The sequence below is a fragment of the Streptopelia decaocto genome (assembly GCF_964273445.1).
Source record: "Streptopelia decaocto genome assembly, chromosome: Z".
NCBI classification, from domain to species: Eukaryota; Metazoa; Chordata; class Aves; order Columbiformes; family Columbidae; genus Streptopelia; species Streptopelia decaocto.
In genome coordinates, this window is record NC_138657.1 from 79,921,250 (window position 1) to 79,944,265 (window position 23,016).

General features: G+C 48.5%; 1 protein-coding gene across 5 annotated transcripts in view; it reads left to right on the plus strand.

The window, feature by feature from the left end:
* The first annotated feature begins 2,738 nt into the window (after positions 1 to 2,738).
* CTIF (cap binding complex dependent translation initiation factor) overlaps positions 2,739 to 23,016 on the plus strand; it is a 148,383-nt gene continuing 128,105 nt past the window's right edge. For 4 of the 5 annotated variants that reach the window (XM_082074232.1, XM_082074233.1, XM_082074234.1 and 1 more), the window contains exon 1: positions 2,739 to 2,899. The gene's annotated coding sequence lies outside the window, so the exon portion shown is untranslated. The remainder of the gene's footprint in view (positions 2,900 to 23,016) is intronic. The other variant, XM_082074235.1, reaches the window with a different exon arrangement.

Below are 23,016 nucleotides of genomic sequence, written 5' to 3' on the forward strand. Positions count from 1 at the left end.
AGGCTCTTTAAAGGATATCGACAGGGCGAGGGCAGAGTTTGGCACGGCATCTTTTTGGTTGCAGTTTGTGCTCTCGAATATCTTCGCACGCCCTGGCTGCTCTTTCTGTCTATTGCGATTTTCCTGGGACAAAAATCTTGAGGTTGGAGCATTTATCACCGGCAGAGATTTACCAGCTCTCACTGAATTAGGCGAGAGCTTGGGAACCTGCCTCAATTCCCTCTGCTAAGGCGGTGGAGGAACGCCCCCTGATGCCTCACCACCTCCCCAAATCCACGCTTTTAGTAAAGACACAATTTAATTTCCCAAGCGCTGAGTCATCTCCTGTTATTACCTGGCGTGTGGTACCCAGAACAGCAGCCACAGCATCTTTAAAAAAGGATGTTTCCATCCCCTCCTCCACACCTGGCTTTTCACAACTTCATTTTATTTTTAGTTTTAAGTGGAAACCCTCTTCTTTCCCAGTTTCCCTCCTTTCTAAGCTACGATGGGTTTAAGCCCGGTCAGGGATGCCTGGATCTGCTCAGGGCAGGAGTAGGATGCTCAGAGAGGTCCCACCGTGAGGGGTCAGGATATGACCCCCCAGGATCGGGACTTTACACATTGACACCATTAATATCACTTCTAGAGGCCAGTGTTATCCAAACAAGGGTGATTTGCTGTTAATTAGTAGCTGAGATTAACTGTTATCGGGTTAAAGATGATTTCTTTGTATCATATGCATAATACATATTACATCATATATATGATACCAATCCCAATCATGCTAAATTAAAAAAAAATGCACATTAACACAAGAACAGATAATTCTGGCTCTTTTTTCCCCTCAATCCTGCTTTCCTACACCAGGAGCATCCCAGGGAAATCCTGGTCCTGGGGGGATGCAGGAGATGAGCTGCCAGCTGGAGCGATGCTATGGACGCTCGGCTTAATAATTAAACTGTAGTATGACCATCGATACAAATATAAAAATCCAGGCGGTTCCCCTTGCTTAAAATACAACAAACTAATTTATTTATTTATTTATTTTTAAATCTAGAGCTAAATTAACAATGTGCTCTCCCAATTATAGCCACCCTCCAGTGAATACGAGGTTGTCATGGCAACCTGCCCAGCAAACGACACGGCCAAAAATAAAGCACAGCAGGGAGAGAGATCTTTTGAATCCGCTTTTGCCATCAACGTGGAATGAAGGTTTATCCAGAGGCCGGTTCTCCCAGTTAATTTACGGCCGTGGTTCTGCCGTCGGCGTTAATTAACACGATCCATTTGTCCGGGTGGATGCTCTGGTAGAACCAGAGGGAGAGCAACAAAGAATCCGTGGCTGGAAATAAAGTTACCTCTCCAATATAACCCAAGCGAGAAAAGCAGGAATTATTTGGGTGGGTTGGTGTTTTTGGAAGCCTGGTGGGGTCAGGAGAATGTGGATTAAGTTGCTCGTAGGAACATTTCCAGTGGCTTTGTGCAGATTTGAAGAGGCTAAATGGACCAAGCTGTCTAGGAGGTTGTTTAAAAGGTGTTTAATTTCTCTGTTTTACGTTTTTGGACTCAGAGTTCTGTGTATTGAGGTGGAAACGTTGATTTATATGGAAACACTTGCAGTTTTATTCTTTTAAGCTCAGCTTAAAACCCACCTCTGTAAAGCCCGGATGGATGCGGCTTGACTGTGGAGGAGGAGGGATGGGAGAGGACACGGTTTGGGGCTGAATCCTGAAGGACACAGCCTGCCTGGGTAGGGGTGGAAAAATGAGAATTAACAGCGTTCTGCCTGGAGGGAAAACACATCTGGGCAGGAACAACCCCAGGTTCCAGTGTAAGTTGGGGAATGAGCTATTAGAGAGCAGCGTAGGGGAAAGGCACCTGGGGGTCCTGGGGACAGCAGGGTGACCATGAGCCAGCACTGGGCCCTTGTGGCCAGGAAGCCAATGGGACCTGGGGTGGGTTAGAAGGGGGTGGTCAGTAGGTCCGAGAGGTTCTCCTGCCCCTCTGCTCTGCCCTGGGGAGACCACACCTGGAATCTTGTGTCCAGTTGTGGCCCCTCAGTTCCAGCAGGACAGGGAACTGCTGGAGAGAGTCCAGCGCAGCCACCAAGATGCTGAAGGGAGTGGAGCATCTCCCAGGTGAGGAAAGGCTGAGGGAGCTGGGGCTCTGGAGCTGGACAAGAGGACACTGAGGGGGGACTCATTCATGTTTACAGATATATAAAGGGTGAGTGTCAGGAGGATGGAGCCAGGCTCTTCTCGGTGACAGCCAATGATAGGACAAGGGGTAATGGGTTCAAACTGGAACACAGGAGGTTCCACTTAAATATGAGAAGAAACTTGTTCCTGGTGAGGGTGGCAGAGCCTGGCCCAGGCTGCCCAGGGGGTTGTGGAGTCTCCTTCTGTGCAGACATTCCAACCCGCCTGGACACCTTCCTGTGTAACCTCATCTGGGTGTTCCTGCTCCATGGGGGGATTGCACTGGATGAGCTTTCCAGGTCCCTTCCAACCCCTGACATTCTGGGATTCTGCAATAAAAATATACCACCACACGAGCTGTTTCGAAACCCGGGCGGTTTAACAGGCGGTGTCACCGGGGTGGCAGGGGGTGTGCAGGGGGCTGTCCCCGAGTTTTGGGCGCTCTGTGGAGCTGCCCCCGGCCAGGCCGGGCGGCGGGGCGGAGGAACTACATCTCCCGGCAGGGCCGGCGGCGGAGGAGGCAGCGGCGGGGCCGGCCCGGGCGGGGCAGCGGCGGCGCGTCACTCTCCGGCCGCCCCGGCGCGTCCCTCCGCCGGGTGTCTCCTCACGGGCGGGCAGCGCCCCGGGTGTCCCCCCCCGTCCCCGTGTCCCCTCCCCGCCTCACTCGGAGCCCATGAGCCTCCCCGAGGGGCTGTGACAGCGCCCGGCACCGCCGCACGGTAAGGCCGGGGAGGGGGGGGCGATGACACAGCAGCCGGTGCGGCGGCGGCGGGCGGAGGGGGGGGGAGGCGCGTCCCGGCTTTTGTTTCCCTCAGAATTAATTAAAAAAAACAAAACACCCCACGCGTGGGTGCGCGCCGGGCTGCAGAGAGCGGGGCTGACTGGGCCGCCGTGGGGTTTGGGCTTTAATGTGATTTTTTTCGGGGAGGGGGTTGGTTTGGCGCTGCGGGAGCGGCCTCGTCCCGCGGGGTTTTCCCGCCCTGGCCGGGGAGCGCCCCCCCGTGTGCCCCTCGGTGACGGGGACAGGCGGCTCTGGGGCTGGATTGGGTCCGGCTCTCGGTCTCTGGAAGGTTCCCGGCCGCCCTGAAGGGCAGCACCGGCCTCTCCCTCCATCTCCTCCAGCGTTCGTCCCCAGGCGAAAATGACATGGAAGCCATGGGGTGCAGGAGCTCCCGTAGCCATCAGCGTGGGTCATCGTTATCCCCATTACGGGAGGATGAGGGTGGTGGCGGCATGAGGTGGGGCAAAGGTATCACCTCCTTTAACCCTTCACAAGGGGGGGACACCCCTGGTGGGGTGTCTTCTGCTGCCTGGTCCATCTCCCACCTCCCTGAGGTGCTTTCCCCACCCTTCACCCACCGTTGGGTTTGGGTGTAGCGAGCGAGGGTTCAACCAGGGACTGAATTTTGTTGTTATTTTCTTATTATTGGTGTTTTTTTTCTTGCAGAGTCACTCTGGTCACACGTGGTCTCAAGGACCTCGGGTGACAGTAGGGGATGACAGATGTTAGTGGCAGCGGAGCAGCCGGCACTCGCGGGACATTTTTTTGCCACAGCTGCCCCCAGCAATGCCATAAATCTGGAAGCAACATTGCTGGGTGTCCCTGGCATCCCAGTGCCCCAAAACTCTATCCTTGGAGCAGGTTTTGTTTTATTTTTTTCCATAAAATGAGGCTGAGATTCATCTCCCTGTGTCAGGCTCCTCTGGAAGGAGTGACACCCCCACCAGTCATACCCCACACTGGATGAGGTTGCAGTCTCATTAGGTTGGAAAGGGGTAGATTTTGTTTCTCAGCAAGGGTGGACTGCCCTGGGCTTTTTTGGAGATGTGGTGGCTCCTCTAAAATAGGCCATTTCCACATGTCCGGCTGTGCCACCTGCGCTCCAGTAATCCACGCTACTCTTCCTCCAGCGTTCAGGTGGACATGGGAGGAAGCTCAAAATCACAGATTTGTTACCAAAAACAAAGATGAGAGGAAGCAGGAGATACATTTAGCTTCCAGGTTGTTTCTCTCAACCCAAAGACACTAAAATAAGACCAGGTGATTTAATAGTCCCTTCTCTCCAAAGTCTAGGAAGGCTTTTTGATGGTGGACCATCCTCTGAGCATCCACATGCTGGCGAGGGGGTGCCCCATTGTATAGAGATGGAAACATCCCGCTCCGCTTACAACTTCTGTGACCCTGACAAGCAGATGTTCACACTTGTCTCCAGCAAATGGGAAAAAAACCCAACAACCCAGTATTTTATTGCGTCAGTCCACGTTCTTTTCCCTGTAAGGGCTTTGCTCTGCCCTTGCTCATCCTGAGGTCCAAGAGCAAAACCTTGCACTGGATTTCATTCCCTCGAGCCTCAAGTAAAATTTGTAGGCTGTGGTTTCCCTGTGTTAAGCATGTTATCTTTGGCAGAGAGACGAGCGTTGTCTGTTTTGGGAAGCTCAGGCTGTGCTTGGATGTGAAGCTCTTTCCCTCTGAGCTCTGTCTGAACCCTCCTTACAACGTGGTTTCTGCACCGGCGGCCTCTTTGAATTTAAGGTGTGGTGGTTAAAGCTCCATGGGACTTGTCCAGCTCTTAAGAAGCATTTTTTTTAAATTAATTTATAAGATCTCAGGTTGCTTTTAAAGGAAAGCGGAGGAGCAGTGGTTGGATGCTGCAGGTGAAGGTGATGTGGGGAAGCCCAGCACCCAGGAGCTCTCCGGCCAACGGGAGACTGGAGAAACCATTTGTGGACATGAACTGAGCACCAGTTCTGCCTTTGCGGGATAATTTGGTAGAGGATGGAGCTGCCTGGAGACCTTCGTTGCCTTACCTGTGTCAGCCTGGTGCACAAATGGGGTGGGAGTGGTCTATGGAGGGTTCCTGGGGGTCATGAAAAATAATGTGCAAAGCATGAAAACATACTTGATAGTTGTTAACCCTTGATCCAAACTGTGGAAGGGAAGATGACGAGGTGCTGAGCTTTATCTCCAGATGTCCCTCTTTCAGCAATCTGTCTTTGAAGAGTAAAACCCTCCTTTTTTTTTTGCTCTCTGATCATCTTCACTTCAGGTTGAAGCGCTCTGTTGAGTTCACTCTACTGTGGTTTCCTGGTGAGGACAAATTTTGCTATACCAACTCTCTCCCTCCTTCTCATTTTGGGTCTCTCTCTCTTGTTTTTCATCGTAGCCGTCTTTGCTGTTGCTCCGTATTTTCCCAGCAGGAACGGTGTGAAATTGAGGTAGTTGTCCCTGGTTGAGTTTTTGCTTTGCAGGGCAGCAAGAAAACCCTTCTGGACCTTATTTAATTTCACGTTCTTTCTGCCAAAGTGAGTCTTTGGGGTCCTGTGTGCTTGTGAGGAGCTATTCCTAAAAGTATAGCAGGACCCTATGGCCCCTGTGGAAGCTGGGGGCAGCAGATGAGCTACTTCAGGGGGTGTTTGGGGCACATTTTGCCTGTTGTCTATTTCTGCTAAAATACGGATTAATTAAATATTGCTAATGGTTTCATTGTTCTTAGTATTACATATGCCATCATTAAGTTTCAGAGTTAACAGACTGCTGCGCTGTTTGGGGTAGCTCATCCTCTTAGACTGGGGAAAGGACAATTTTTCTGTCTCGAAAATCAAGAGGCATTGAGGCTTCTGGATGAGGAATCTCCATAAATGCTTTGGGATATTCTGGTGAAACTCCTTGGAGAAGGTGGAGTTCTGCTGCCTGAGTATAATTAGCACATTAGCGAGTCACCTGAAATAAAGGGCTAGTGTAGCTCATTAATCATTTTCTGTTTGTGTGAGAGACTGGCTATTTTATTTTAATTTATTTATATATGTGTATGCATATTTGTATATATATAGAGAGAGTAATTTACAACATAGACGCCTTGCTGGTCATCCAAAGAGAAATACGTTTCCTGTTCAGTCCAGCCTGAAGAAGGATGACACTGGATGTTTTCAGAACTTTTTGTGCATTTAACCATCAACTTTCCCACTGAAGAAAGAGGTTTTGTTTCTTCCATGTGTTCCTTGGGCTGTGTCATGGTGGGTCTTGTCTTGCTGGATGGACTCTGCATCATCTGTCTGTCTTTTGCTATGTAAAGATCCTCCAAAAGTGGCCAGGAATGGGGGTAGCGTCTCTCTAATGGACTTGAGATCTTTCCTCTTCAACTCTTGACCTCCTGTGTCCCTCAGGCACATAGCAGTCATGGTACAGGAGAAGAAAAACCTGTTTTCTCACGTGGCAGGAGAACCTGTGGTGACACAACTAAACTTCTGCCTCTGCTATCTCTGCAGGACCAAATCCTGCAGTGCCTGTCGGCCGGGAGCATTCTGTGCAAGTATTTCATAACACACAGCAATTTATCGAGGGCGTCTCCTCTTGTGGGCACCAGCACCAGCTCAGCTTTGTGTTCTTCTCCAGCGTGGCTGCGTGTACCACGCTGTGGGGTGTTGGTGGATGTCACCTGCATCTCTGGGGCGGCAGGACGGAAGGGGTTGTGGGTGGGATGACATGTCTGTGTCCCTGGAATGGGGAGTGGCGGTGAGCAGCTGTGTGGTGTGCTCCATCGCTTGGTGTCACATCATGTCCAGATGACCTGAGGATGCATGTGAGTGCCCACAAGCTTCTCATTTCTCACCAGTAATTTTAATTGGCTTTAATGAAAAAAAACAAACAAACAAACCACAATCCAACAAACCCTCCCTGTTCCTTTGGATCTGGGACTGATTTGTACAGCCTGTGCTGCCCTGGGAAGGGTTTGTCCCTGCACTGAAGCAGAAGCTACATGGGGGGACACAGCTGCTGCCGCCTGCCACAGCTGCCTGTGATGGGGAACCGCTAACAGCATTCGTAATTAATTCTGAAAAATGCTTTTGAACTCATAAAATCCTGGAGGAGCTGTGTTTCTTGGCTTGTGTTCACCAGGACCTCAGGAGAAGCTAGTGTTGACAACCAGGTTGTCACCATGCCTCTTGCCAGTGGTGGCTCCACAGGAGGCGGGCAGCTGGGTTTGCATGGGAAGGGTGGCATGGGAGGCTGTGGCAGGACAGTGTGACATGCCACAGCGGTCAGTGGGGGACAGACCAAGGGCAGAGATGGCACCTGGTCCCTCCCAAAGTTAGCATTGACAAAGTCTTCTGCAAATAAGTAGGTAGGGCCCCAGTGTTTTGTATCATTTGATTAAATCCCACAAGTCTGATCTTTGCAAGCACAACGTTTTTGAGCTAGAACAGAAACGCATTGCGAATGTTTCACGGGTCTCAGCCATCATGAGCGTTGAGCCTCTTGTTTGTGAAGCCTGAGCTTTGCCAACCAGGACGGAACTGGTCATGGGTGCCGCAGACTTGGGTGAGATTGGGGCCGGGCAGTGGCTTTGCAAGGCTGCATTCAGCTATGGTGGTGGCTGCAAACTGCTCCTTCTACTTTATGGTCCATGGAGACGTTGTTTTGGGGCCACCAGCTTCTGCAGGTGGCTTTAAGAGGTGTTCAGGTCTATGAAAACACATCTGAGTGTTTCCTAATAGGAGATCTTTCAGGAATAGTTGTGCGATAAATGATAAATAATCAAGGCCAGACTGGATGGGGCTTTGAGCAACCTGATCTGGGTGAAGATGTCCCTGCTCATCCCTCATCATCTCGTCCAGCCTGGCCTGGGATGTCTCCAGGGATGGTTCATCCACCACCTCTCTGGCCAACCTGGGACAGGCTCTCACCACCCTTGGGGCCAACAATTTCTTCTTCATGTCCAGCCTAAGTGTCCTGTCCTTTAGTTTAAAACCATCACCCCTTGTCCTTGTCCTATCAGTCTGTCCCCATCTTTCTCACAGACCCCTTTTAAGTCTGGAAAGGTGCAGTAAGGTCTCCCCATCCTGGGTGTCAGGGCAAGAGTGGAAAAGCAAGCAGGAAGTGTTGTGGTTTTCAGCTGGGTTTACTAACAAAGAAATGGTTAATGTTTAAGGTGGCGTTTGCTTTGCGTGGTGAGAAGATTGCTCATTAATGTTTACAAATATTTGAAAGGTGAGTGTCAGGAGGATGGAGCCAGGCTCTTCTCGGTGACAACCAATGATAGGACAAGGGGTAATGGGTTCAAACTGGAACACAAGAGATTCCTCTTAAATTTGAGAAGAAACTTCTTCTCAGTGAGGGTGGCAGAGCCTGGCCCAGGCTGCCCAGGGAGGTTGTGGAGTCTCCTTCTGTGCAGACATTCCAACCCGCCTGGACACCTTCCTGTGGAACCTCATCTGGGTGTTCCTGCTCCATGGGGGGATTGCACTGGATGAGCTTTCCAGGTCCCTTCCAACCCCTGACATTCTGGGATTCTGTGAAGAGCCGGAGGTGGATGCCTGCACCCCCAGGAGCCGTATTCCCTTAGACTGGGATGTATCAGTGATCTGACAAAAGCCTTTTCCCAGACAATGGTGGGCTTGGAGTCATCTTTGATGACATTTTTCTCTGGCTCGGGAAGGCGGGCTGGCAGTCGTAAAACTCGCAGCAATAATTTTTGCAGCTGGAGGCTTTACAGCAGGAGGTAGAAGCTCGGGGTGCTTTTGGAAATGACTTCTAGGAGAGGAAGTAAATAGAGTTTTCGGGAGCTGTGAGGTCTCATTATGGCTACAGATGCCTCTAGAGGAAGAGGAGGCCACAGATGTAGATGAAGAGGCTGAAAAGCTGCAGGGACCAGCTATGATGAGGTGCTGGATGCCTTTCTCCCACGGCTTTTTTTTTCCCCTTGTTTTGGGACCAGCAGTTTCTCGCATCCCGCCAGCAGCTCTGAAATAAAACGCACACTTCTGGAAAGCTCTTCTGGTGACCAGCGAGGTTTCCATCCCTTCCTGCATCCCTGCTTTGTCCATCCCTTTGCTGGCTTGGCAAAAAACAGCTTTTTTTTTTTTTTTTTCCCTGCCTGTGAGGATGCTTGGAACTGCAACATCCTTCCCCCTCGGATGCTTTTAATGCAGAAATTCACCCCACGGTGCTGGTCCCTTTCCCTTCCTCATGGGTTTTGGAGCACCTGCGGAACACACATCATTTTTCTCAGAATCAGCTCTGAGAAAGGGTATGTGCACAGCTTTTTATATCTTTTTTTTACGTATTTCCATTATATAAGGTGAAAGATTTATTTATTGACTGCAAATGGCCACTTCGAAGCTGCTTCTATAGATTTCTGTGCTTTTTTTTTGTTTTTAATTAGCAGAAATGAGGCTTATGCACTACTAGCTGTCAATTGCTATTTCTCCAGAAGCTTTTTTAACCAGGGGTCTAATTTCAGCCAAATTTGACAGAGGAGTGCAGGTCTCAAAGATAAGAATTTACAGGCTATTGAAAAGAAGGTGGAAAAGGGAAATTCAGATTTCTTCTTGCCTATAAGGAGAGGCAACAGCAATCATGAGCTTAAATATTATCTGTCTGGGTGCAAGCGGGTCAGTTAATTCAGTGGCTTTAGTAGTTCATAAAATTTTCTTTAAGGAAATAACCCAAATTGCCTTGAATGTGGGGAAGGACAAGCCGTCTGTAGGGAAGCTGTCTGGAAGGGTGTGATGGGATGATGCTATGTTATCTTTAAGGTCCCTTCCAAGCCAAATTAAATTTTTCTTCTGCCCTACTGTTGTTGCCCCACTGCCCCAGGACTTTGTGCTTCCACACGACCACCGAGCTTGCAGTGAAAAGCTGGTGACTGGATTTTGTTCAGGTTCTCCTGTCTGTACCAATATTTTGCAGTTCCAAAGGGTTTTCCAACCTTGAGCTTGGCCACTCGGCGGGCCCGCTGGAATGGATAATCATGTATTAATTATACTGTTACTGCTCCTAATAGTGGCATTTATGTGTTAGTGCCAGTGTTGGATTAATGGTTGGACTCCATCTTGGGGGTGTCTTCCAGTCAAAATGTAGCACGTTAGCACACCGGGTGATGGATAAAATCTAAAAATCTGTCCCCAGAAGCTTAGCCAGGCTCGCCGCGCTTTCCCACTGAACCTGAGGTCACAGCTGAAAGCGTCACCTGGAGGAAATGAGCCACCGGCAGGGTGGCTTTTTGGCACCATGGATGGTCTGTCACCTCGCCCCGGCGCTGCAGCAGCTGGTAAAGTGACAAGGGAACTCCTGTTCCCAAAGGAGCCAGGGGTAACACTCGGCCCCTTTCTGCTCCTGGCGGCTTTTCTTGTTACAACTGCAGCACAAGGCTGCTCTTCTATCCATTCCCCTTCTGCTGTCACTATATATGCTTTCATCGTTTGTTTGGGGTTTTTTTTTTTGGTTGTTGTTTTTTTTTTTTTTTTTTTAACTGGGGATTCTCTTCCTTTTTTTGAATGATTTTCTTTACGCTCTTCTCTATTTTGGGCTCTGGGGGAGGAAGTGACTCAGCCTTTCCCCTGCCCTGGTTTGCACACTTGTCTCTTGCTGCCTTTGCTGAGGTTTTCCTTGAGCACCCCCAGTTACTCTTGCTTCATTCAGCTGGAGCCTGGCTGCCTCCTCGCCTCACGTCTCGATGGGAAAGGATGAACCATCAACAGGAGCTTTCCCTGTGCCAGGAGCATTGTAGCGCGGTGAGGAGGACACGCTGCCAGACCTGCAGCAGCTCCAGGTCTCCTGCTCTGTTCCTCACCCCTGAGCATGGACATCTGCAGATGGGTCCAGCCAAATGAAAGTTTAGGGGCTAGCCTAGTCATACTGTAAAAAAGATTGATAAAATTTGCTGGCACAGACTCACCAGGGAGAGGAGAGCGAGTTGAGAGAAGGGAACGGAGCTTGGAGTCTGATGGGAGTGGCTGAGGGACCTGGGGGGTTCAGCCTGGAGAACAAGAGGCTGAGGGGAGACCTTTTGATCTCTGAACTGCCTGAAAGGAGGTTGGAGCTGTGGGGAGTTGGGCTCTGCTCCCAAGGAACAAGTACCAGGATGAGAGGAAATGGCCTCAAATTGCGCCAGGGGAGGTTGAGGTTGGATCTTGGGAACAATTTCTTCCAAGAAAGGGCTGTTGAGTGCTGGAACAGGGCAGGAACAGGGCAGTGGTGGAGTCACCATCCCTGGAGGATTGGACAGACGGAGATGAGGTTCTCAGGGACATGGGTTAGTGCCAGTGTAGGTTAAATAGTTGGACTCGGTGATCTTAAAGGTCTTTTCCAAGCAAAATGAAGGATGATGAAGGACGCCATGCTCACCCAGGCACTGATGGGAGCTGTCTGCGTAGATGATGAATGGATGCTGACGCTTGCTCCGTGCAGGACTGCTGCCAGCTTGCCTTTCACGGCAGAGCTGAACCATTTGCTAAATGCCGGGGCAGAGGCATCGCTTGCTCTCCCTCGGGCTTTCAGACGCTGCTGCTCAGCGAGGGAGTCACTAAATCGTCTGCCACTCTAAGCGATACCAGGCATTTGGCCGGCTATGTACTGTGTTAAAAACAAGTGCATTACTTTCAGGTTAATTATTCTCTTCTGGAAGCCAGCACAGCAGGCTGCAACCTCTGGTTCTTTTTAAAGGGAGGAAGGGAAAATAAAAAGAAGAAATTTCCAAGCCTCCCCCGCCAAACCCTTCCTCTCCCCCTTCAAAACCCATAGGCTCAAACGCTGAAAACAATTTTGATCCACTCAGGAAATTCCAACGTGAGCCACTTACTACATTGTTTTATACAGTTGTTGGAGGAGGAATGATCTTTGTCTTGAATTATTCTTCTCTCAAATTATTACTCTCATGAGTAATAACGAATGAAAAGCATTGTCCTTGCAGCACCTACACTCAGGCCATAGTAGCTCTCTTCTGAGCATCTCTGTCTATTGATTAAAGCATTAGGAGGAACATCAGTTCGGAAGGAGTGCTTTTGATTAGCTAATTATTTTAACAAAAAAGTGGTTAACTTTGATTCAAAGCACATGATAAACTGTGGCAGCTTTTTTCTGATGTGCTGGAGGAAGGTTGGAGAACATAACCAAATGAGAATGTTGCTTGGGAAGCTAATGAAGAAGGGTTTGCTGGCTGAACGTGAGTGTCACGTGTGAGGTCTTCTGCATGACCAAGGGACATGGGAAAATATTTGTATTTAAGGGAGGTGATGGTTTTTGGCTGGTGAACTCTAGTGACTGTGGGAACTTCATGGCTGCATGAAGCATGTCCAGGACAGTTGAGTCTGTAGGATGCTCTTCTTTTGTGAAGTTTGGATTTGATATCCATCAGATGTCATCAGACACACGGTGTGGATTTTGGTGTTATCCTATGCAGGGACATGAGCTGGACTTGATCCTTGTGGGTCCCTTCCAACTTGGGGCATTCTATGAATTAGTGAAGAAATCCAGGGAGCTGACGTGAGTTGTAGTGGCAGGTTGGAATGTTGGGAGGCTTCACAAAGAAGCAGCTTATAAAAAATTTTGAAGGGACCACAGAATCATGGAATGGTTGGGGTTGGAAGGGACCTCCGCAGGTCATGTAGTCCAACCCCCCTGCTAAAGCAGGTTCACCCAGAGCAGGTGAAGTGTCTGCCTCCAGTATTAAGAAAAGTGAGTGGCTTTTGGAAGGTGGGAGTTTGATTCAAGTCACCATCCAAAGGGAGAACCTGAAGACCAAGCAATAGGTGATTGGTTTCTTCTGGACTGGAGTTTGGGCCCTGGTATTGGATGATCACAGTGGAGACAGATGATGGCTCTTGCATGGTGCAGATGGAGAGGAAAAGAGAAGGAGGAGTCATGGTGGTGAGCACGTCCTCCCCTTTGATCTCCCTTTCCTGTTTTCTGATCCAATGTCAGACATCTGGACATGAGCTTGGTCCAGCTTCTGCTTGTGGGGCTCTTTCAAATCAGCCTGGACTTCCAGACCTCATGCTGCTGGGAAAAATTTTTCTTCTAGTTTGGATTAATCTGAAGCTTAGACTTGGTGGCTTTGTCCTGGAAGTCTGGGCTAAAGGCAAGTCCACCTAGGCAAGATCCTGGAGTCTGGATTGAAGTGAGCTCTGGAGATCCTCTGGTCCAGCTCTCTGCTCAGCACAGCACCAGCTTCTCCATCAAACCTGGTTGCTCAGGGTCTCATCCAGCTGAGTCTCGATGTTCTTTACAAGGATGGAGACCACACACCCCTCGGTGTTGCCCACATCGGAGGAATTTTTTCTTATATCCCATCAGAGTTTCCTGTGCCGCAGCTATCGATCCTCAGACCTTCAGGTGGTTTGCTGGAGAAGACTTCTGGTCTTGTCCGTGCCCCTGACATGTACCTGTTGGGTTTCTGAGCTCCTTAGGGACATCACCGCTTTCCAGCCAGGCAGCAGCTTGTGTCTGCCTGTGTTTGCTGAGAAGGCTCAGCGCCAGCTGACCTAATTATTTTAATCTCACTCTTCCCTAGATAGCGCAGGTTTCCTTGGCTCTCAGGAGGCTTCCCTGGTTTCTCCAAGCTGCTCTTTGGTTTCTCGTCTGTCTTTCACTAATATTGCTCATTAGCTCACACTGGATAAGCCCAAGTTTAAGGTTTGTAGCCAGATACAGTGCAATATTTATGAACTTCTTCTCCTGCTCTGATAGCCCTCCTGCTGCGTTTTGTGGCCCCAGTTGTTTTTGTTACCTCTTTTTTTGCTCCTTCTCCCATTTTTTCTGTTGTTCCCTATCCCTTTTTATATTGTTCCCTATCCCAATTTTTGTTGTTTCCTATCCCATTTATTTCTTCCCTCTGCCAGACCCCCCTGCCCTCCCTGCCTTCCCTACCTGCTCCCTTTCTTTTCCATAAGGGGTTTATTTGGGTACAGATATAGACCAGTAACCTTTTAAAGGTGCCGAATTATTCTTTTTTTTCCCAGCAAGACAGGGATTTACAGCACGTTAACAGGATTTAAAGCTACTTCAGCATAAACAAAGCCCAGGAGAGAAAAAAAAAAACCAAACCAAAACCCAACCGAACAACAAAACATTGTATGTTGGGGTGAGTTCCTCCATTCATAAACTTTTTTTTTTTTTTCCTGAAAATTGAGGTTAGGGCATTATCCCTGTGCTGTCTGAAAACCTTTGTGGTCCCTATCGGGCAAAAAATAACCTGATGTGACTTGGTGCCTCCTTAGCTTTGCTGCTAAGCTCCCTGGTTAAACCACCTGATAGGATCAGCAGAGGTTGGCAGCCCCACAGGGACATGGTGACAGAGGCTTTGAAAAACAACAAGTCAGCAGCATTATCCTCAAAACCTGTGTTTTTTTTAATTCCCTTGTCATGTACAAGATCCAGTTTGACCTGAAAGGGAGCAGGAGAGGATGCATCCTCCAAGCATCAGTGAGGCTTTGTCTGTGTTGGGGTTTTTACAGCCCTGGGTTTTATCTTGTGCGATTCCCGATATTCTCTGGAGAGTAAGTATTTTCTCCTGGCGCAGAAAATATTTCCCTCATCTTAGAGATAGATATATATATATATATATATATATGGGAACTTTACTGAGCTTCCTATGAATTTCTAATAGATATGTGAATCACATCTTCTGTCCTGCTGCATCTTTTGGGTTGGTACCCCAAATTACCCTTAGGTGTTCTGAATACTCCTAAATATCAGCCCACAAACAGTGGATGGTAACTGTATTTTTTTTAATTTTTCATTTAATTAGCCTATAGCAAAATCATGGTAGTTGTGGAGGATAAGAGGATTTTTAGCTGGGGTCAATGAGAATAGGTATTTTTTATAGAATCATTTTGGTTGGAAGAGACCCTCAAGATCGTCAAGTCTGGCCATAACCTAAATCTAAGACTAAACCATGTCCCTAAAAATCTCATCTCTGCATCTTTTAAGTCCCTCCAGGGATCGTGACTCTACCACTTCCCTGGGCAGCCTGTTTTATTTCACTAAAAAAGGAAGCAAAATAATGTCAAGTCAAAGAGGCTTCATTCAATCCAAAATGAAATCTGGTTTTAAGTATTTTATACCGTAATGGAGAGCTGTGGAAATTTAGTGTACGTCACCATGAAATAAAAGTAAAAATCCTTTGTTTAAAAATACCAAACCCTAAAAAAAAACAACAAACCAACCTTTTCCAGTGCTTTCTTCCCAGTGTTTTGGCTGCAGTGACTTGACCAAAACTATTTCAAGGTCACCAAGCCAAAGCCGGGCTGCTGGCAAAAAGTGATTTTTAAAAATTATTATTCTTATTCTTTGGTGGGTTCAGCCTTTTGTTTCTGCAAAGGTGGATTCAGTTCCTCGAGTGCCTGATGTCCTTCATCAGAGGAGGGGACATGTGGGGCTTGAGTGCCAGGTGTCACCTCTGGTTCCTGCTGCTGGAAGACGTTGAGCTTCTTCTGGACATGGGGGGATGCTCACCAGCAATGGGGTGGCCCTGTGGACCAGAGAACCTCAGCAACCACAAATGTTCTTCAAGGTCCATCCAGGAGGGAAAAGCCCTGAAAAAAGCTCTAGCAGGAGCAGGGAAAGCCTGTCCCAAGCCTTGGTTCTTTGTGGTTGTGTTGGCATTCATTGCATCTCCCTCTGAAGTCTCCTAAGTGCTTGCAGTAACGCAGGGCTAGGCACATAGTTTATTTTTTTCATCACTCATATTGTGTAACTTATTCCAGAAGTGCCTTTTCCAGTCCCTTGTTCAGCTCAGCTACATAATTCGTGGGTTGTAAAGATCCCTCAGATGCCCTCAGCTGACCTGGACAGGTCACCAAGAGCTGGCAACAATGGGCTTCTACCCGCAAGGCCTCTTCATGTCAGATACTGGTATGGTTACACCATTTCTTGATTAACCAAATTATCCCTTACCTCTTTTCCTGACTTTTTTTTTTCCCCAAAACTAAATAGTTTGGACTTTTAATTTGCATCTCTGAGGTCAAAGGTATGTGAGTAGCAGGCGTCCTGCTATGATGTTTGTGCTGAAACTGCTGATGCTGCTCCCTTAGAGTCCTCCCCTTGTGTTCTCATTATGATTAACTTTGAGACTTTGGGGCTGTTAATCCCCTGGGTCTAAGCAGAGGTTGGGTGGTGCAGGACAGGACATTCTCAGATGCTGACGTGGCTTAGAATGAGCTCCTTTGGTCCCTGCAGCTGCTTTCAGTGGGGTTGTGACACACTGGAGGTCATCATGGGAAGACCTTCATAACGAACATGAAGGACCCTTCTACAAAGGAACAAGAAAATTGTGTAAAACTCATTTGTGGATGTGTTTCTGGGTTGTCCTCACGCCTGCAGGTCCTCCAGTCGCTGGGGATTCGGTCCCAGGTGGGTTTTCCACTGCAAACGTGGTCTTGGGATGGACACAGGTGTCCTGAAAGATGGATCTTTATTTGCAGGTGGTCCTGGGTCCTCCAGTCATCACGCAGCCCTGTAGGAACAATGTTTCCTTTTGAATCAGGAGGCAAACTTAACAAAATAAGTATTTCCAGCCCTATCCCTTCCCAGGCTGTGTTTGTGGAGAAAAAGCTTCTCCTGGTGCTTTCTTGTCCTGTTTTTCCTGAGCTGCTGGATATTTACTCAATGTAATCATCCCTCAGGCAGTCTGAAAACTAAGCTCAAACTTCTGATGTTCATCAAAGACCTTCTAGATCTGTGGTGCCTTCCCTGCAGTAGCACCTGGAAGCTCCAAAACCTCTTTCTTCCTCCTCACGCCAGGAAAGCCAAGCGTTTAAGATAAGTCCTAACAAGACTTGTTGTGTTTTACAAGGGCGGGAAGCGAGGCACGGTGGAGCAGCCAGCAATACATCCTGACCACATGTGCAGTGCGTGGTCACTTGGGTCCATGATGGTTAGAACACTTGGGTCCATGATGGTTGGAACACTTGTGTCCACGATGTGTGGAACACTCGGACACAAGGAGCAGCTCAAGGACATTTTAGGACCAACTTGAGGTTCTTGTTCCCAGTACCCTAGCAGCAATACTGGGGCTCCTCAAGACATCCGAGACCTGGGGTTTGTGGAAGGGACTGATGTCAAGGACACTGACAACAGGGCACGTGAGGACATGGGGTTGGTGGATTCCATGGCTGAACATCAGCTGTTTTGATCTGGGCCAGTTCGTCTAGGCTGTCATTGGTGCTGGTGGAGGTAAAGAAGACACTCCCCAAGCTCTCTTGATCTTGTGTTCATCTCGAAATAGGTCAGGTATCGTATCCTGGAAGGACCTGTTTCTCCGTTTGTTTTGTATTAATGAAAACTTCCCTGTCGTCCTCCTGCTTGCCAGGGCTCAGCCGACTGGAGCTGCTTCATTTACCTCTTATTAATCAAACCCTGCGATCCCCTGGGCGATAAATGTAGCTGCGCAAACTCTTGCAGCATCTTTACCCTCCTGGGGTTCGTCAGGCTGGTTTTCTTCCTGTCACTGGCTTCTTATCACCCCTCACTTGCTACGATTTAGGGAGGAGTAGCCAAACAGGGAGTGGGGTTGCCCAAAGAATATTTCTGGGGAGATGTACAAATGTGTTTGCTGCTGCAGAACATCCAGTGAGCGGAGTGATAGTCTGGGAGTGATTGTGAAAAAATGCACTTCAAACTTCAAAAAGGAATCTGGTGGCTGGCCGGTAACTCCTGAAAATTCCTGTCTGGGGAGGCACTTTGCTGGTTATTTGTGCGGCTGGTTCATGAAGGAAGGTTTTATCTTGATGAATTGGTTCAAGCTGCCTTGCGAGTTGCTGGAAGGAGCTAAAAGCTGGACATGTGTCCTGGTTTTGTTAAAAACCAAGTTTCTCTTTTAGTGAATTTGCCCGTCAGCTAAAGCCTTCATATTAGCTGCGTTTTCCTGGAGAACCAGATACATGTTTTGGTAAACATAGCAATGGAATGCAAACTTATTGATAAGCACGGATGGACATCTCGGGAGAGGGGCAACAAGAAACTGGTGACCAAGAAACTGACCAACGGTGTATAACATTTCACGTGAATACTTCATATAAAAGTGGGAAATCACGAGGATCTCGTTCCTTTTTGCCCTTCTTTTCCCTTTTCCTTATGGCCGACATTAGGACAGGACCTTGCTAGTCGTCCCTGCGAACTGAGGCCTAGTGACAGACTGAATCCAGCTCTGTTTTGGCTGCAGAATCCAGTCCAGGACTTCGGGTGCCAGCTCTGCAGTTGCTGAGACTTTCAAGATTGGTTTTGTATATTTTGTATTATTTTCTCTATTCTTATTAGTAGCATTAGTAAAACATTTTTAATTTTTCCAACTCTCTTCTCTCTGTCCTTCCTTTCCTCCTGAACACCTGTCCTGAGTGGGAAGGGGGGAGAGGGAGGGGCAAAAGGGAGAAGCGGGGGTGAGAGGAGGTTAACAATACGTCTCCCAGGGGTTTATTGTCACTCCGCAATCTAAACCCTCGACAACATGGATTCGAGAGGAAAGTTAAACTCATGGGCTTGGTCCATGGTGCTTCGGCAAAGCAAAGCTTGGGGAGGTTCTGATCCTCACCTGTCCAGAAAGGGCTTGAGGTGCTGGAGCGAGTGGAGAGAAGGGAACGGAGCTGGGGAAGGGGCTGGAGCACAAGTGTGATGGGAGCGGCTGAGGGACCTGGGGGGTTCAGCTGGAGAACAGGAGCTGAGGGGACACAGGGACACAAAGAAACGGCCTCAAGTTGCGCCAGGGGAGGTTGAGGTTGGATCTGGGGAACAATTTCTTCCCCAAAGGGCTGTGGGGCATTGGAACAGGCTGCCCAGGGCAGTGCTGGAGTCACCATCCCTGGAGGGGTTGAACAGATGTGGAGATGAGGTTCTCAGGGACATGGGGCAGTGCCAGGGGTGGGGTAACGGTTGGACTCGATGATCTTGAGGGTCTTTTCCAACCAAATTAATTCTATGATTCTATGTCCCTTCCCAGGGCAGCTACTGGGAGCCCAGTGCAAAGCCTCGCTGGATATCGCATTTTCTCTCTTAATTTCTTTGGGAAACCGTGTGGGAGAACATGCGGGAGGCCCTTATAGGCTGAAAAAATGGATTTAAAGTCTGCGAAGGCATCTTGCCAATCTGTGAGAGCTGTCTTAGATGATTCCCTTTGCCCACAGTGGTCTCAGGGAGACAGTTTTAATTCAAATGGTCCCTCTGTTTGGCGTGAGAATCGCTTCTCCATAACGCAGTCCCTTTGCTGGATGGAAACTGTGTCTGGACCACATCCAGTCCACAGAGCAGGAGCTGAGAAGGACACCTTGTCCAGCCCCAGGTGAAGGGAAAGCTTTGGTAACCAACTCAGTCCTGGGTCAAAAACCTGTCCTTAAATGTGTGTGGGTTGGAGGCCTTGCTGGGGTGTGTATTGGGCTCCATCCTTTCTGAAGCAGAAGGTTCAAAAAGTACATAGTACATGGGGGTTGATGCTTTTTCTGTGTCTTTGCAAGTGGCTGCAGCTCTTACATGGGTGTATTTAAGTCTGGAAGAAGCCAGTTTCCGAAATTCTAGTTCTTTTCCACTAGATTATTAGAAGATCTCATTGGTGGTGGTGCTGTGACTTCTGCTTGTATGGGAACTGATAAGATCCATGCCTGATGCTCCTGGGATGACTGTGGTGGATAATAAAAGTCAATCTGCTGCTTATTTTATAACTTGATCATTTGAATGCAGTGGAGGAGTTCAGGTCCAGGATCCAAGGACAGGTTTTGGAAATTTTGTTTGTTTGTGGGTATTGCTGAGTGGGGATATTTTAGTTTTTGTGTAGTTTTTTAGCACTGAAGGTAATTAAAGATTCAGCAAATCTCTGAATATACTTAATCCCTGCATGGAGTCTTTCAGATGAGTTTAACTATCTCAGAGAGGAGCATGGTAAGTTATTTTCCCTTTCCTCTGCAAAGTAGCAAGAGATTTATGGGATGGTTTTTCTTTCCAGTTCCAGTTGAGCAGCTCACCTTAGACAGAATTCAGAGATCATCTGAGAGTGAACCAGCCTTGGGTTGGAGGGAATTATCTCTCCTGGAAATCTGCTCCTTGCTTTGCTCATGTAACCAAGCCCAAAACCACTGGATTTGTGGCCAGGAAAGATTGTTCTGCTTGGTTTGAGCAGCAGAAACCCAGGGATAATTTGCTTTTCTCCACTCCTGATGGTACAGGACGTGGCTGATGCTGCAAAAGCATCTTGCTTCTTCATTCCCATTTCATCTTTTGAAGCCCTTGAACATGGGAGACACCTGTGGCTCTCATATCTCCAGCCTATTTGCACAGAAGAGTTTCGTTTTGAAAAAGGAGAAAAACTGTGATGAAGGGAAGCGATCGGTGGGGCTGGAGGCAAGATTTCATGATGTGAACCTCATGAGGTTCAGCAAAGCCAAGTGCAAGGTCGTGCACCTGGGTTGGGGTGACCCCCAGTATCAGCACAGGGTGGGGGTGAAGGGATGGAGAGCAGCCCCCAGGAGAAGGACTTGGGGGTGCTGGGGGATGAGAGATGGGACATGAGCCGGCAATGTGCGCTTGCAGCCCAGAAACCAATTGTGTCTTGGGCTGCATCACCAGGAGCGTGGGCAGCAGGTCAGGGAGGTGACTCTGCCCCTCTGCCCCGCTCTGGTGAGACCCCCTGCAGTGCTGGTCCAGCTCTGGGTGCTCAGCACAGGACACACATGGACCTGCTGGAGAGGGGCCAGAGGAGCCACAGGAATGATCTGAGGCTGGAACAGCTCTGCTGGGAGGACAGGCTGAGAGAGTTGGGGTGTTCAGCTGGAGAAGAGAAGCTCCAGGGAGACCTTATTGCACCTTTCTGGACTTAAAAGGGGCCTGTGAGAAAGATGGGGACAGACTTTTGAGCAGGGCCTGTTGTGACAGGACAAGGGGTGATGGGTTTAAACTAAAGGAGGAAGATTCAGGCTGGACATGAGGAAGGAATTGTTGTCCCTGAGGGTGGTGAAAGCCTGTCCCAGGTTGGGCAGAGAGGTGGTGGCTGAACCATCCCTGGAGACATCCCAGGCCAGGCTGGACGGGGCTCTGAGCACCCTGAGCTGGTGAAGATGTCCCTGCTCATGGCAGGGGGGGCACTGGGGGAGCTGGGAAGGTCCCTTCAACCCAAACTGTTCTATGATTCTATGAAGAGAGGACCAACTGGCTCCTCCTCACATAAAACTCTCTCCATCCATCTATGCAGAGCAGCAGCTCCAGTGTTTTGGCCGGCGGCCCAGCTCTGTCCTCTGAACGCTGCTAAAAGCCAGCGTACGTGTGCAAAAATGCTCTTTGCCAGCAAACTACGGGCATGATTTAATAGGGATTAAGCACCCTGTGCGCCTGCCCCACTGCTGACCGGGTGACGCTGCTCCCACTGCATCCCTTCTGACCCGCAGGATGAATTACTTCAGCAGGTTGACATCTCAACTCAAAGTTTGTTGTGTCTTTTGGGATTACAGGGCTTTTCACAGCCCAAGTGGCCATTATATTGCCTGGGTGCCTGGAAAGAAAAGATTTCCTTTCTGAGAATGGTTTTTCCCTTCGGTTATTTGCAAAAGACGGAATGCAGCGGCACGAGCTCGCGGTTGAAACGTGCAGTTGCAAAGCGTGTGGATCAGCTTGTTATTCTAGTGCTTTTACTGAGGACGTGGGCTGTTGCTTCCGTGGGATCAGGGCTCATCCCCTGGGATTGCGGAAAAGCTGGGCAAAATCCACATGTTTTTTTCCTTAGGATTGCTACCCACTGCGTGCTTTGTACGGAGGCACCTGTGTTTGCGTGGTGTACGTGTGCAAGGCAGGAGAACATTCTTAATTGTGTCTTTTAGCGTTTTTGCAACCATCATGTCTGACCCAGCCTGCCAGTGTGATGTTGTGTGCTCTTGGAGGAGGAACTGTGCTGCTCCGAAGAGAAGATCGAGGAGCATGTGTGAAATCTGCATTTTTATTTCTTTTTTGCTATTTCTTCACATATTTTTATTTGGCGACATTTCAGAAAAGTGAAAAACCACGAGGATAAGATGTAACGTGGGCTCTCGTGCCGTTAGCTTTTAGTAGAAGCAGGGGAATGTGAGAATGGATTCTGCTGACTGAAGTCACAGTTTGTAGTATCAGCTGCTGTATAAATAGGTTATAAAACCTGTTCTTGATTCAGGGGTTGATGGTTGGAGGATTTTTTATGGTTGGTTTCAGGTTTTATTTCTAAAAATGCTGATGTATTTCCATATATTAGATTTATATAAAAAATTAAGTGGTGGGGAGCATGCCTACTGTTGTTCTGCAGCTGGAGCGGTGCTCCTTTGCCCTGGCATCCTGTAGGACTGATGTCCATCAGATAAGCCATAAACCCACCCCCACACACCTCCTGAAGTTGAGACAGCGCTTTTCTTAGTTGTATTCTCATTTTTCCTTTCTTTTTCTTGGCAACATGCATCACACACCAAAGGTAACATCTTCTCCCCCCGCAAGGAACCCCATCTGTTGGGAAAGTGCTACGACCCCATGCACGGATTTGACACACTGAAAGAATTTGTGTTTCTAAAGGTGGTTTTGTTGAAAAAGAAAAAAAACAAATCCACCTCCCAACTGCAAAAAAATCCTTATAACAGTGAAGCAAGCTACGTAATAAATTATTGTCTGACTGATAACGAGGGATTTCTAGCTTTCTGGTTATTCGTATGCCTTCCTTGCTGGGTAAATATGTCAAGGCAGCTGGTTTGGGTCTGATTCTGTGGCGTTTTGCACTTGGTTGTCTCCTGGCTCTCTCCTTGTTTTTCCTTCCCTCGTTTATTTTTGTGTTTATTTTAATGGCTCTGTTTTGATGCAGAGTGGCGTTTGCCCGCTCTGTGGCATGTCAGGCTCGTGGATGGCACCGCGACGTGGCAGCTGTTAGGCTCCCGTCCTGTCACTTGGGCTTTTCTGCATCACCAGAAACCAGACCTGAGATTGGAAACGCGATGAAATGTATAAAATGTTCAGCCAGCCGTGGATGCATCAGTATCTGAAAAGCCTGAGGCTAAATCCAGCAGCAGTCACTTTTCAAAGGTGTTTACATTTTAATCAGAAAAGGGTCAGACCCACAGTATAATAATT